The sequence below is a fragment of the Larus michahellis genome, chromosome 1 (genome assembly GCF_964199755.1).
Source record: "Larus michahellis chromosome 1, bLarMic1.1, whole genome shotgun sequence".
Taxonomy (NCBI): Eukaryota; Metazoa; Chordata; class Aves; order Charadriiformes; family Laridae; genus Larus; species Larus michahellis.
In genome coordinates this window covers 164,199,500-164,213,313 of record NC_133896.1, presented here as the reverse complement: position 1 = coordinate 164,213,313, position 13,814 = coordinate 164,199,500, and the positions used below count along the sequence as shown (strand labels likewise).

Genomic DNA, 13,814 nt, shown 5'->3' with positions numbered 1-13,814 from the left:
AACTGTGTCACTGCAACAGACATCTTTGGCAAGATAAGAGTATTCACAAAGGCTAATAGGTAAAGAAGACTAATTTCCTGCATTTTCTCTTTGTCAATTCAAAAAAAGAGCCAGCCTTTGAAAGAACCATTCAGAGAAGGAGATCATGCCAAATTCTCTGTAGAGTGCTCGCTAGCTCCAGGTCTCTGACCATCAGTCTTTGGCACACTAAAGCACACTATGGAGAGTTTGTTACTTCTTGTGGCCTCCACTTTTTTCCCCTCAAATGAAGCAAAAAGGGAGGTGTGTTGCGGAAGGGAACAGTAATATTTTGGTGTCCTCCTGGAATGCAGTCAGGAATTTTCTGGGATGTGCATGTGGTGCCAGAAGGAACAAAGTCCTGCAGTTCAGATGCAGACAGAATCAGGTTTGTTTCTGGGGACATCTTTATTCACTGACGTAAAAGTAATGTACGTAGGTGATCCTCAGTTAGCGCTAAAGATAACTTCTGTGAAAAACACCCTCTGTGCTGGAGTCATGTAATTTATTTCAGCCGAATGGATTTGTGGTAGTGCGTAGGTATTTGCATAGGTCAGTGTGATGGGTGAAGTTATCACAGGGAGGGACCTGGGTGTGGTTTTCAATGTGTAGATTAACAATGTATTTAAATACTTGGTCTTTCCCTGTGGTGGTTCCAAAGACCTCTTAAATGCACTGAGCTGCAAATCCTACCCAGACCATCCTATAGAAATATAAATCTATTAAAAAGTGCTTAATATTTTAGGATTAAGGAGTATCTTAAAAGGACTAGCCAGTGTTGAAAACTCTTCAGTGGCTTTATCATTAGCAAGACAACTCTGGAGCATGCTCCAGCAGGATGAGTCGCTCATACTGTTTTTAAGTTTAGTGAAAGCTCATTGAAATTTGGTGACACATATTTTTAAAAGGTTTAAAAAAGAGTGTGTGGCTCCTGGAAGAGAATAAGGAGGCTTTTGAACTGAACTGTGCCACTGCAACAGACACAGTTGGCAAGAGTACTTTATTTTGGGAAAAATAATGCACAAAGTCCATGGGACTTCTTTTTCTGGGATCAGAAAAGCTGTATGAGTGAACTGCCTCTTGGCTTGCTGTCTTCTTGGGGGAGCTCGGGAGGGTGAGGTTTTATAGCTGTGTCTCATTTTGTCTGGAGAGGGTGGCTGACGTCTCCACCCTGCAGGGGAGCTCACGCCTTGTGAGGGCAGCTGGAATCAAGTCTAACTTAGCAGTTTACACAGGTGGATAACAGCAGCCCAGTTGAGTTTACAGGCACGCTAGCCATCCAGCTGGTTTGCCATAGCATAATATGTGTCAGTCCATGTTCTGCTTTCACTCATGCTTTTCACAGTCTGCCTGGTGAAGAGGCAGACAAACAGCTCTGCTGCTGACAAGCTGGAAGGCCTTCCCCCTCAGCATGGAGCCATGTGCTGAAAAGTGTTTGCAGGACCAGCAAGCATGTGCTCATTCTCGTCTAGGTGCTCAGACTGCCTGCAGCTGCAGGGTGATAAACATTTGGAGGTGAACACCCCAGTGAAAAATTGCACTGGCTGTGGTTTGCGAGAGGCAGGGGACCGCTCTGCTGTGCTATGTTCCCCTGGCGCTTTGGTTTCTGTTGTAGGAAGCACCTGACTCTATTTTTGTTTTCTTCTCCTTCTGTACTGTTTTATCAGCTAGAGATGACCGTCTTGCATTGGTTTCCCTCAAATGGGTGAGTACTTCCACCACTCCAGCTTTTACTGAAATAAATGCTCGGTTCCCTCCAGAGTCTTTTTTTTTTTTGCTATTCTGGAGTTCGGGGAGTAAAGAAGATCATTTTAGTTGTGTTATGTTGTATTAAAGCCGGTTTTGAGTAGTTAAAAGCTAAGGCAATGTACTTCATGTTGGAGGATAAGGCAGAGTGCACATGGGGTATGTTACGGTGCCTTCACTAACTGGCGGTAAGCCTTAGAAGAAATGAGCTTGATCACTTGCAACAGCGTGAAAGTGCAGCACTGAAGGGTTTGTCTTCGTGCTGTTGTTTTTTCAGGAGTAATGTACTGCTGGGTCTTTCTCTTTCAGTGGCTTAGTTATGGTATGGAAAAGTATGTTTTGCCTCTCCAGTTGCTGTGTAATGTAAGCTTTGTCCAGCTGATATAGAGAAGTTCTGCACGCAGAGGGGCAGAAGGATCACCCACCGCTTCAGTTTGGTAAGGAGCAGGCTTGAGCTTGTGTCCTCCTCCTTCTGAACTTTCCAGCATTTGGACCTATTGAAAAGAAAGAACTGAAGCTTCTTGCACGGTCCAGTGCACCAGTGGTGCTGGAAGCAACTTTCCCATGAGTCAATTTGTTAATTTACAGGCTTGCTGTTGTGGCTGAGTTCCAATGCAGTTTTGGGTTACTGTTCTCAACCTCGATGAAATTGTGCTTCATTTTTTTTATGCCCATATTGTGTGTACCATAGTGAAGGTTTAAGAATAGACTAGTGGTTAAAAGCTGTCATGGCACTGAATGCATAAACTTCTTGCAATTGTTTCCAGTTTTGCCATGTGTGTGTTACTCAGAGGCTGCGTCATGGCATAGCTGTCCCTCCTCTCCCACGCCTCAACCTGTGAGTGAGTATAAATGCCATGTGCAGCAGAGCTGAAGGAGTGGGAAACGGAGCAGCTTAAGAGGACTGCAGCCTAGTTATCCATACCCTACATGTCCTAATTACTGTCAATTTTGCTTTCTCTTCTGTGTTTTGCTAGAATTTGGTATGGTTTGAGGAAAGAGTTCCTGATTTTTTCCTTTAAAAAAAAAAAAATCAATAATGAAATTGAGATTCCATGTTTGTCCTAGGGTTTTTGCTTTTTTTCCCCCTTCCTCCTCTTGTACACCTGGGATACACTCTGTGTCACTAAATACCCTAAAAATATACACTGCATCTGGCCTCTAGTTCATCTGTTCAGCAGCGTCAGCCTTTGAAAGAAGAAATACTTCTACAAAAATTAATTGAAACGAAAGTTGCATCTCTAAGATGTCTGAGAGTGGGATAGTGGGCTAGAGACAGTGGTTTGTTATGCAGCAGCAATCTCAGAATGTGTGTTCTCTAATATTACAAGAGCCAACGCAGCTCCGTGCTTGTTGATGAACCCGCATTGCCTTTGGCAGATTTCTTAAAATGCTGTGTCTGTGTTCTGCTTTCCACCTGTGTTCTGTTGTGTTGGGAAGCAGGTTTTTGTTTTCCAAAAAGTACAGATTTCTCATGACAAATATTTCATAGTTGCTTAAAATCTGCATGAATACTCAGCTTTTTCTCTTTCCTTTTCAAAATCTGTATGCGTTGTCAGGAGCTATGCAGTAAGTTAGTTGCTCCAGTTTGGAAGTGTCTGGGAGAGCTTTTTCAAATACCCTTTCCTTGCTAAGTATGTGTTGTGTAATATTTTTACTATTAAACTGCTCTTAAAATTCTCAGGTGCGTAGGAGTACTGTTCTGAAACTTGATATGCCTCCCAGGGATAGAGTTAATGTTTGAAGAGAAATGTCTTCATTGGGAGCTGCTTATACTCAGGTTCTTTTGATGAAGTCTAGTGCAGAAGTAGGGAAAATTGTTTTGACACCTCCAGAGTTCAGGAGGTTGGACAAACTCTTGCTTAGTGACTAGCCTGAGTATATGTAATCAGAAATTAAATAATTACAAAATGCTGCATGCGCTTTACCATTCCAGTGAAGTGTTTAATCAAAAGTTCCTGAAGTGAGAGGGAGTTGTGCAGATCAACAAACACCGTAGTGTGCTGAGGTTGTGAAGCTTGGTGTGCTGCGGTGGAGTTGAGCTGACACGGGAGGGAACGTTCAGGGTGGTAAGGGGGCTGGAACAATCCAGACTGGGACAAAGCAGCTCAGATCCTGCCACATAGCAGGGGATCTGGTTAGTTAGGATCTCTGCAGGGCAGAGCTGCTCGCTGTGTAGGCTCAGCACTGCCCTTTGGAGGAGAAGTTGAGTGTAAATACGCTCAGTGCACCTGAACTGAGCACGAGGCCAGCTGATGCTGTGAGCTGGCAAAAGAAGACAGCAGAGCTGGCTGCAAGCAGATGATTTCAGAGAAGTCACTCTCTTTGCACCTGACGTACAGACATGGCATTCTGTCATATCGCTTTGTGCTGTCTCTGCTATGTGAAAAATACCGAGGGAGGCAGACTACCCAACTGCTCCATGAAGGCCAATTATCAGAGTGCCGTTCTTTTCTGCGCTTTGAAATGCAGTTATCTTTAGACTTGGAAAGGCAAGAAATAAAGGCCTTTAATGCCTTTTTCATAATATCTCAACTAGTTACAGTGCTGTGTCCTTTCAGAGGACTCTCTGACAAACTATTAAAGTACTTAAAGAGGGCCTACAGGAAAGATGGGGACAAACTTTTTAGCAGGGTCTGTTGTGATAGGACAAGGGGTAATGGCTTTAAACTAAAAGAGGGTAGATTCAGACTAGATGTGAGGAAGAAATTTTTTACAGTGAGGGTGGTGAAATACTGGAGAAAGTTGCCCGGAGAAGTGGTAGATGCCCCATCCCTGGAAAAATTCAAGGTCAGGTTGGCTGGGGCTCTGAGCAACCTGATCTAGTTGAAGATGTCCCTGCTTATTGCAGGGGGGTTGGACTAGATGACCCTTAAAGGTTCCTTCCGGACAAACTATTCTATTCTATGATTCTGAACTACAAAAATAAATATATGTTATATTTATGTATTTTACACACACACTCTTTAAAGGGAAGGGGCCGAAGACTCCTGAACTTTATCATGACAAGAAGCCTAGCAGAATAAGGCAGGGCATAGATTTGAATTTCAGTAATTTAAGCAGCAAGTTTCCTTATGTAGACACTGTTTTGGCAAAGATAGCTAGCTCTAAGAGAGGATGAGGCAGTGAAGCTGAGCAGGGGCTTGTGTGGCTAGAATTTTCTTGACACTTTGATCCTTTGCCTCCAGATCATACTGGCTGTCAGTGCATTTTTATTTTTGTCCTAGAACATCTGGGACATTGCTTTCATTTGCTTGTAACTGAGCTCTGTGCTGTGTGGTTATGTGGGACACCAAATTCATAGCACTTGCCCAAACTGCAGAAATGGGAGGGACTGCGCAGCTTGTTTTGAATAAGGTGCAGTGGAGGAAGAGTGGGCGATAAAGGTGGAGGGATGTGGGACATCTCTGTATTCCTCCTTCTTTCTAATTTGACAGCATATGGAGGTAACCGAAAGAACTATACCAGCAGCCCATGGCTCACAGCGCTCGTTACTGTCGAGATGATGTAGTTTATTTCCAAGATGATGGGCCTAAACTGTCATGGATATTGTGTGGGTTCTTGGCATAGTATCTTTTAGTAGCGTTGGTGGATTTGGCTTCTCTTTACTGCCAGACAATTCCTGTCCCGATGCTAAGATCTCTGCCCGGTGCTAAGATCTCTGACATCTGAAAATGGGGCTTAGGCTCCAATAAGAAACACTTCAGTGAAACGGTTTTTGGCCTCTGCTCTGGTGAAGATTAATTACTGCATCAATGCTGCCATCTACAGATCTTTGTCTAGCACAGCAACAGAGCTTTGGAACAGCAGAAAACCAGTGTCATGGGGTCATTCCTTTATACGCCTGCACTACTTAGTCGCATGCGCAGGTAAACGGATTATGAAGAGTGAAGAACACTTTTTCTTTTTGAACGATGAGGCACAATTGAGTTGTAAGCAAACATTTCCTTACTGTGTGTAGTCTGAATTTACCCAGGAAAAATGAAGAATTAGAAGACATCGAGTGGGGGAAAGAGAAGGAGGACAGGAAAAAGCATTTGCCATTATTCTTCTGGCTGTGTTATATAATGGAGTGATAAAAACTAAAATTAAAAATTAAGCAACCCTGTGTTTTTAAAGCTACCCACCTCCTGATTTTGTTGTGTTTTATTTGTCTGATGTATGTCTATCAAAATAAGACACAATAGCAACAACGTTCTTACCACTGCACTTCATTTTTCTGAAGGAGTGAGTGTGTTCTAAACGTTTTATAATTAAATTACTTCATGAAAATAAGCAATGCCTTCTTTCCTATGTGGTAATAGGGGGGCTCTTCTTTAGCTTAATAGTTGACCCTTGAAGATTGTTTTCAATCTATGTGGCGATGATCCCCTCTAAGAAAATCAGATGCCTTTACTGGCAGCTTTTGGGGTTTTTTTTTCTCCACTTTTCTTCCTCTTTCAGGAAGTAGCAACACCTTGTTTGTTCCTCATGTTCAACCATAGTAAAGGAAGACAGGGATGTGGAAGTCCCTTTGGAGTTTAAAAGGAAATCCTGCATCTAATTGTAGATGTCTGTGCCCAAACAATTCTGTACAAATGATAATTTCTGCTATTGTTTGCAAATTGGCTTACTGTCAGTGGTGCCCCACATTACTTCATCTGAAGGAAAACACTCTCAAAGTAGTTATTACCTCCTAGAAACATCAGTTGTCTCCTATCTGTAGAAGTTCTGCTATCAGCATGGGTTGTTACAACATTTTTGTTTTAAGGGTCTGGTATCTTTTCATATACGGGATAAAGTATCCCCCTCCATGATGGAATGAACTGCCTCCATTCCAATGATGGTCTATGTGTCTCTCTCTTCTCTCTCCTCATAGTTTTAGGGCAGCTAATTATTTGATTGGGGTGGAGGAAAAAGGAAAAAAAAATGGAGGAAAAATTCTTTAAAGCAGTTGGAGATGTTATTAGTATGAGAAGATACTGTGTCTGTCCTGTCTTTTTGCAAAATAAAGAGTGTATGATTGCTCTCTTAGGACAAAGAGGAGAAGCGTAACTGAGTAACTTCACAAAGGGCATCTTGCAGTGACTGATGCTTGATGCTTGAAACCCCTCTTGATTTACCAAAGTAATGGACAGAAGTTGATTCAGTAAGTTCAGTGGTTTTCTGAGAAGGCACAGTTGCATGATTGAGACTTTAAAAAACAAATAGACGAGACACAGGACAGTGCATATAGTTAGTAAAAAAACTAATGTGGTTGCTTCACTAAATAATAAAGAAATTAGAACTTATCTTTTTCAGAGTTAAAGGACTTTGCAGACTTTCTGTGTAAATAACAAGATTTTTTTGGTATGACTTTCTTTTAAAATTTCCTCTTTGCTTTTATTTTATGCTTACTGAATACTCTCCTTTTGTTTAGTCATCACTTTGCTTCAAGCACCTAGGTCTGTAGTTCTGAAAAAGGGTTATATGGTGGTCGTAATGGGGAAGTATTTTTTGCAAAGAAATCACTTCTCTGCTACAGCTTTTCTATTTTGTTTCTGTTTTGTCATGAACAAGCTAAACAATTTCCTGCCAGCAGCTTGGGCCTTAGAATACTTAGAGAGCTCTCTTTGGAAAAAGAAAAGATAAGCTATAGCCACAAATCAACAGAAAGTGTGAATGGTGTCTTGACAAAAAAAAAAAAATAAAAAAAAAATTTGTGGGAAGCATTTTAATTTTCAAATATTGTGAAGTAAGCCAAACTGTGTGAATAAGATGAACACTAAAACCTCTCTTTACTACTCCATAGCCTTTGAAGACGTTATGATGTCTGTTACAATGTACTAATTATAATGTGGTAAGTTATGAGAAGAGATTTGATTTTTTTTTTATAATTTTTTTTTAGCCATCCACAAGCGGATATATGAGTCACATTTCAGTAGTTAGTTCCAACTTACTGTCTCCACCATGAAAATGGGTCATAATAAATGAGGCAAAAATAGCTTACATGCTTTGCAACTTAGGTCATAAATTGCCGTGCTTTGGCTCCTCTCTGCCCAAGCTTTACGCTAAAAACAGATCCTGATAAAAGATCATCATTAAATCAGTGGGGAGCCAGGAGCGAAGACCCTCTTCAGCCCATCACATAATGAGATATGTACCCTTGGGTTGCTTAGGTGTGGACGGGGTGATGTGCATGGTATGTGGGATCAGGAGGGTGGAGAGAAGCAGGGTTTCTGTGCTGGAACATGGGAACTCATAGTGCAGTGGGGGATTTGATGTTAGAAGCTGGTAGGAAAAGATGAAGCTCTCATTCACCTGTGGTGCCCACCTCTCCCTCCCCAGCACAGACAGTTGTCACGTAGTCAGACTTGTCCATGCAAATGGTTCTGTGAGGCTGACGCTACCCTGCACCTCTTCCTCTGCCTTTCATTTACACCAGAAACATGTGAAGTTATGGGAACCATAAGTTCAGGTAGGACTTGCACGCTTTAAAAAGAAAATATTTCTCCCATGAAATAAGAATGGCTACCAAACTAATCATGTTCAAAAGCAAATGAAATTGTAACCGTTTGAAGTCATGTGTGTAACATAACCAGGGTCCTGGATCACTACTGATCAATGTGTTTTCTCTAAGGCAAGAAATTTGCAGAATGAAAATGTATATATTAGATACAGAGTTAAATGCCAGTCCCTATTACAAGTTGGACCATTCCCAGTATAAGGTTCCACTTTTAAAGTTATATTGTATCTCAAGGGCCTCTTGAAGTAAGTGCCTATCTTGCTTCTTGGTTCAGTAGAGTAGCTCATGAATGGCAGGTTACCAGAATAAGTGTCAAGATCCCCAGCAACTGCTAGATAGCTCTCTAGTCTTTAGATTCATAAAGATTGTAAAAGGCTCAACTGACCCTTGTAGACACAATGAGTTTGATTGCTTCCAGGCTATACCTGTCCAGGCTTGGAGGGCACTTTACTCAAGCTGGGATGTGTACCCCAAGTAACAGGAAATAGGACAAGAGGAAATGGCCTCAAGTTGCCCCAGGGGAGGTTTAGACTGGATATTAGGAAAAATTTCTTCACTGAAAGGGTTATCAAGCATTGGAACAGGCTGCCCAGGGAAGTGGTGGAATCACGATCCCTGGAGGTATTTAAAAGATGTGCAGACGTGGTGCTTAGGGATATGGTTCAGTGGTGGTTGTGGCAGTGTTAAGTTTACAGTTGGACTCGATGATCTCTTCGATCTACAGTTGGACTCCTCTCTCTCTAGGTCTCTTCCAACCTAGACAATTCTATGATTCTATATCCCTCTGGACTTGTGTAGCTTCAGTGAGCCACTTGGCAGTACGTCCATACATGATGCTTTGCTCACTTCTCGCCTTGCACATAGGCAGAGTTTGAAAGAGTGTACAGTGGTGGTAAGACACACACCCACAGGATTTAGCCTTTTGTCTTCTACCATTATCAGGTATGTAGTCACAGATTTCTGTTACTTAAACCAGGAACCTTCTCTCTGTTATCTCTGGAGGCACAGAGACCTTGTGTCTTGAGTTTCCCTGTCTGTGCACCAGACATGCAACAGCTTCTGACAAGGTGGGTGGCTAGGCGATCCTTTTGTCTGTCAAGGTTAAATTTATCCAAACAGTGATAGCTGACAGTACCATGGTGTATTACGCAGATGTGAGGGGTGACATACCACCCTCTTGCTTTGGTTAGGGATGTCGATCATTTGGTAGAAGTTACTTTACTTATTGCCAAATTATTGAGCGGGGTTTTGAGTGCCTAAGTCAGGTGTGTCACAAGCAGGAGAACTGACATGATTTTTCAGGAGTATTTTTAAAAATGTTTTCCTCTGTTCGTGAGGCCCCCTTTTCCAGTTTTCTGATGATACAGAGGGATCGGTCAGGATGCAGACGAGTTAGTTGTGGTGACACCACTCCATCCGAGAGGCAGCTTTCATTCAAGACTGTCTCAGCTAACAATGCAGTCGCCTCACGTCTGCTTCTTTGTCATTGCATTCTGGTCTGGGGATAGCTTTTGGGATTGGTAAGCACATCCACTGAACTGCGGTAAGAAACAGTCACTCAAGAAGAAGCACTTACTCTCTTGCAGTTCTTAAATTAACTGATTTTTCCTGTGGTCTGAGACAAAACAGTGTTTTGTGTGTTTTAAAACTTCTGTTCATTTTTTTTGTTTTTACTTATGTCTTGCACACTTAAGAAAATAAAATCGGTTCCATAAAGGGGATACTCAGCAGTAATCTCTGCGCTTTTCTGTGGAGAGCTTTTCTGTCGCTTGTCACCATGGGTTTTATCAAGGCCTTGATGAGGGAGGTGGTTTTGTTTGTTTGATTTGCCTTCGCTTAATGATCCTTTTCTATAATGGGATGTTAATTTAGTGATTTAGTGCTGTCTTTTCTCACGCTACAGCTCTTTGAGCCTGTGGTCACCAGTACTTTTCACCTTTTGATGAAGATAATGTTTTGGTAGCTGTGTGCTCTGCCAGGAGTGTGAGAGCAGATTCAAGCCTGTGTGGCTGAAGCAGTGTAACATCCTGTGCTTCCCCTCTTTTCTTTTTAAGGTTCTCCTCAGAATTCAACCCAGATTCACACATCGCTTGTCAGAAAATCAGACTGCTGGTGTTTTATCTAAACCCTCACATTTCTAGAACTGGGTCATCTCTGTACCTCCTGGACGTCAAACACACTTCCTTTTTTTTATATTTCTAAAGGTCATTCAGGAGTGTTTCTTGCTTCTTCAGTGTGATAACTGTCTCTGTACTGATTGTCATAGTGAACAGCAGACTGTGAGACAACGCGGAAGCTAAACACTAAGCGTGAGCCTCAGTGTCCGCAGTGGAATCATTAAGGAAGATATCCACGCCAGAAATAAAAAAAGGAGTTGTATTTACACCTTAGTGAAAGCGGTGCTTTGGCTGCAGGTCTGAGACAGCATTTGCAGTAGCTGTTGTGCAGTCTGATCTCTCTTACCCTGACCACTGTGTTCCTTCTTCAAGTAATTTCTTTGGGCTGCAGTTAAGAGGTGCGTGCTTGCAGTAATCCCGGTGAATGTTCATACAAACATTCATTCCAAGGAAAAGAAGGATGGCATGCTTATAGCTGGAGATTGGTATGTGTTGTCTATGTGCATACCTCCATCTTCTTATCTACTCCTGAACCTCTTCTTTGTTTTGGAAGTGTGAGATGGGGAAATGGCGAAGACAAGGTATGCTTCACTCCTTCCACAGTATGTTCAACCAACAATGGAAGTAGACAGTCAGGAGTCCGCCTTACTAGTATTCTTAAACTAAAAGTCTTTGCCCTTAAGTTCTTAAGTTACGGACTTCCAGACTATGAATTATTTATCCCATGCCAAAAAAATCTTGGATTAAATACATGCACCAGTAAACTCAATTAATTTCTGCTTAATATAGTAGTGATTGTGAAAAGAGATTAAAGAGTAAGGGGACAGGATTAGAAAATGAGATCTGGCATATTTAGAATTTTGAGAGAATCGTGAAAATCCTAATACGTGGGGCAGAGGAGATAGAATAATGGTAGACAAAAAAAACTGTGAACAAATGCAAAGTGACAATCGGTGTAAGGGGAATTAAGACACCCGTGCTCTGGACTGAGGGCTCTGCCGTGTGTTCGGCTGATAGAAAGAGCTGTGCTAGTTCAAAGCATAAACCTGGCTTCCCCGGCTGTGTTCTCCACTCCTCTACCAGATCCTTGCAAAGGAGGCAGGCAGAACAAATGGGTGGCTTTGCTTCCCCTGCTGAAGGTGCAGTTTTATAGCAGGGCTGAGCCGGTTGAAGCGTAGGCTGCCTCTTACGGAGCAAGCGCTTGGCCTCAGCCTGTACTTTCCTATCTACCGCTTGCAGTGCAAGTCATCTGACTTCCTACAGTCAGTGGTTATAGGGAGATAAAGTAATGTTTAAAAATAAAACATATATATTTTTGCAAGGATCATTTCCCACTGGCTTAAGTTGCTAAACCTGCTCGCTTCTGGGTGGTTGAATGGCAGTGCCAGAGCGAGGAAAGCGATGGGAACGTGTGGCTGGAAGGCAGAACGGGGTCTTTCTCCTTCCCTTATTCTGCTTACCGCAAGATTCACAGTTGATTGCTTCAGCCCAGGTTCAGGTGCTTGAGGTTAGGGCATGTGTTGCTGTAGAGTCAGTAACCTCTGCCAGAGGAAGGGGGCAGGTAGGGTAGAAGACCATAACCTCTGAACTGGGGTTCTCTGCAGTTTATCACACCGAGGCCTGATTTTAGTAACTGTAAGAAGAAACCAAAAAGTCTTTATCAGCCAAAAGCTCTGCCCTACACAAAGCTGTGCCATCTGAGATATCAGACTGTAATAGCAAATGGATAATCAGCTGTTTCTTAACTGGTGTCAGGATTTGCTGAGGATTTTGAGGGTTTTTTTTGAAATGCGGCAGTGCTCCATTTTCACAGTAATTAGAATGCTTACCTCTGCATTGCAGTTGGGATGTGAAGTCTATCTGCTATCGCACCTCTCAGATGGGCATGCATGCGTGCACACAAAATACACAGTTGGGTAACATTATTTAAGAGGATGAAAGCAGGGGGAGGTAATTTGACAAAAAGTATTACCAGTGGTTGAATGTCTCTGGAAGCAAAGTGGTACACCTCTGAACGGGCTTCCGTGAGATGAGCTGCCCTTTTCAAATTCAGAGAGTACTAAGTGGCACTTGTATTTGCAGGCTGTCACCACTCTCACACTTACCTTTTTTAATTGCTTTTATTAAGTGGAAAGTACCAGGCAAGTCATTATTAGCTATCTGTGAACTAAGTGTAATTATTCAGATTGAAAATGTGTTTTTATTTAAGGGGAGAGAAGCTGGTCATCCCTGCAGCAGGATTAATCTTTGCAGTCAGTATTCCACAAGCAGCTTATGGAGGTAAACATTACATATGGCTTTGCCAGCTTGGCTAAATATTGCCAGCTGTCTTAACACTTTTTAAAGATAAATGAGCTGTAATTGGATTTACGTACTGGGTAGTTTTTAACAAGGGCTATTAGAAGAAGCAGTAATTGTTATGAAGACACTGCACAATAGGCATATTATTATGAGACGTTGCATCTCTCTGAGTGACTTAGTATTTGTCTATAAGAATCAGGGTAGCAGATTAGAGGGAAACGTGCTTTGATGTGACGATTCCAATTATTCTTATTAAGTGTGAGGAAACAGAAACGGTAACGAAGTTTGGGTTAAGTTGGCCTGGGGTGGGGGTAGAGGGTTATGCTAGTGAGAGTTACTTTGCACCAACATTGTGAACTTTTAAAAATTAAATTGAAAGAAGAGGAAAGATAAATTGATTACTATCTTTTATATTTCTACAAAACTTTCAAAAATAAAACCAGACACTATTTTTGTCTGCAATAATACACTTTTTAAAAATAAAATAATTTAAAATTTCAATCAGATGTTTTTTCTCCGTACAGCCAGTTTCTCTAGGAGTGGAAAATATTTGTTTCAACAGAATTGTAACCACTCTGATGGTAATCTTTGCTTCATGCCTGTTGCAAAATATTAAAAAGTTAAAACTGAAGCCAAATGAGGAGAGCAAATTTCATTTGCCCGGTCTTGTTACCAAAGGCCAGCAAGTGTTTTTTGAGAAGCACAGGTAAGAGTATCGAATAGTAAAATCTTAAGTTTTCAAATTAAGAGATATTTTTATTTCACCAGTTTGTTTTGAACAAATAAAACACAAGTTTATTTAGCTTCTGAGGTATTTGTGGTTTTGCTGACACTAGGATTTAAGCTTTTAGGTATGAAGCACAGAAATCACTAAAAATGTTTAGCCATTTTTCCTGAGTTTGTGTAGCATTAATTGGTTTTTATATTTTTATGTGTTTGTTCCCATCCTAAACACCCTAAAAGGTGGGAGTTTTTTCAAATTCATATTTTAATTCCTTGTTTTCTTAAAACCACTGCTTCATTACTGTTTTTCTCAAAGGAAGCACTGCTTGATTCTCTCAGATTTTAGAATAGCTCACTGTTATGTTCCCCATGACTAGTAATTTGTGTGCAGTTTTTTTTCTTTATTATCCTTTGCAAAGCCCTGT

General features: G+C 41.5%; 1 protein-coding gene across 4 annotated transcripts in view; it reads left to right on the top strand.

Annotated features, from left to right (window-relative positions):
• Positions 1-13,814, top strand: part of UBAC2 (UBA domain containing 2) — a 104,550-nt gene that overhangs the window by 26,128 nt on the left and 64,608 nt on the right. The gene's annotated exons all lie outside the window — the stretch shown is intronic.